Here is a 2035-nt window from a genome sequence, read left to right as displayed (position 1 = left end):
CCCACTCGTAGAAAACGGGGGTTAGAGTCCCAGTTAAACGCCGTTTAACTGAAGTCCTAAAAGGGGTGCAGGTTTTAATGTTTTTATCTTTTTTTTTCAAAATCTTTTTCTCTTTCTTACTGTTTATTCAATGTCACATGCAGTTTTTATTATGTAAAGCACCTTGCGGCTGAAATGTGCTATACCAATAAAGTTTGATTGATTGATTGATTGATTGATTGATTGATTGATAATAAACCTCTTTTCAGATTATTTAATCATCTTCTGTCATTTTCATTTCTCTGCAGCCAAACGACGAGTTAAGATTTGGGTCATATTTGGTCCGTTTACTGTTCTTTAGTAGGTGTGAGTCAGTTAATTTGGAGTGATGGGCAGAAGTTAATATTTTATACCATGAACTCATCAGTACGTTTCATTCTGAATGTTTACTGTGAACATAGATTCTCTAGTTTGGTTTTTTATTGTTTTGCTCCACATGGATGTAATTAAAAGGCATTAAATGAGATCAGCTGTGATGTAACTCCACCACAGATGGTATTTCTGTTAAACTGAGTCTCTGAAGAACAAAACCTCAGAAATGCTTCACATCAACATGTGAGCCGTCCAGTTATCAAATGAAGGAGGTCATGACCTTTTCACACAGGGAGGCTGCTTTGAGCAGATTTTTCCCTTAAGAAGTGAAATCATCATTTGAAAACCAAATTTTCTTTGTCTGATATAAAAATGTGACGCCTAAAAGTCCAACAAAATGCAAAAACAGAAAGAAATCAGCCAACATTTAATCTTAAACCACTCAGGCCTGGTCCACATGTAGGAGGATTTCTGGGAAAACTAATACATTTTATGTTCATCCACATGAAAACTCCATTAAATATAAAAAATATATTATTCATAACACATCGGACCACAGTGGAGGTTTGAGAAAACTATTTGTGTTTGCATGTGTGCATGAAGAAATGGAGATTTATGGTTGCAGTCTGCACAAAGAAATTTGACAAAATATCCACAGACTTGCTTTAACGTGATTCCCAGTCGACATCGCCCTGTGTTTGAATAGCTTTACAGTTTAATATGTTACTTAAAAGTATTTCAAGCTGTAGACTCTGCAAAATGACGTCACACGCACAACAACCCGACCCCCAGCTTCCTGCTGCTCGTCAACAATGACTAGCTTTGGTTTTAGCTGCCAGGTTGTCAACTTAACGTGATAAATGTTAAATGCACGTGTGACGTGTAAAGGAAAAAGAGACGCAGTGCTTTGCTACTAACTGTCAACACTACAACTACATGACAAAGGTCAGAAAAAGTTTAAATGAAGAAAAGAAGTAGTTCAGTTATGCTAGCTTGACTTTGACAACCTTAATATTTAGATGTGCTGTGGGATTCGGTCTGTTTCAGTTCATCCATCCATCCATCTTCTTACACCCTTGTCCCTCAGTGGTGTCGGGAGGGTTGCTGGTTCCTCTCCAGCTAACGTACCGGGCGAGAGGCAGGGTCACCTGTCTGTCGCAGGGCAACACAGAGACACACAACCATGCACACACACACTCACACCTAGGGGCAATTTGGAGAGGCCAATTAACCTGGCAGTCATGTTTTTGGACTGTGGGAGGAAACCGGAGTACCTGGAGAAAACCCACCATGCACAGGGAGAACATGGAGACTCCATGCAGAAAGACCGGGGCCGGGAATCGAACCCAGAACCTTTTGCTGCAAGGCAACAGCTCTAACAACTGCACCACTGTGCAGCCCTGTTTCAGTTCAATAAAAAATAAATAAAAAAGTGACCTACACACCAACTGTGATGCTGCATTCAGACCGAATGCGATTTGAGCGCCACGGGCGTCTAGTTTAGATTCAGAGCCAATATTTCATCCCCCATTGTTCAAAAAGGCAAGAGACTCCTCCCAACACGCGTTGAGCCGTTATCATCTGTCTTTGTTCAATAAAAACTACACACTAAATATTCAGCAAAGACATCTGAGCCTCTGTTATGATTGCAGAAGCTTTCGCTACATAACGTTTTGGTGCCACT

Source organism: Poecilia reticulata, linkage group LG9 (assembly GCF_000633615.1).
Source record: "Poecilia reticulata strain Guanapo linkage group LG9, Guppy_female_1.0+MT, whole genome shotgun sequence".
Taxonomy (NCBI): domain Eukaryota; kingdom Metazoa; phylum Chordata; class Actinopteri; order Cyprinodontiformes; family Poeciliidae; genus Poecilia; species Poecilia reticulata.
Note: the sequence above shows the minus strand (reverse complement) of the source record.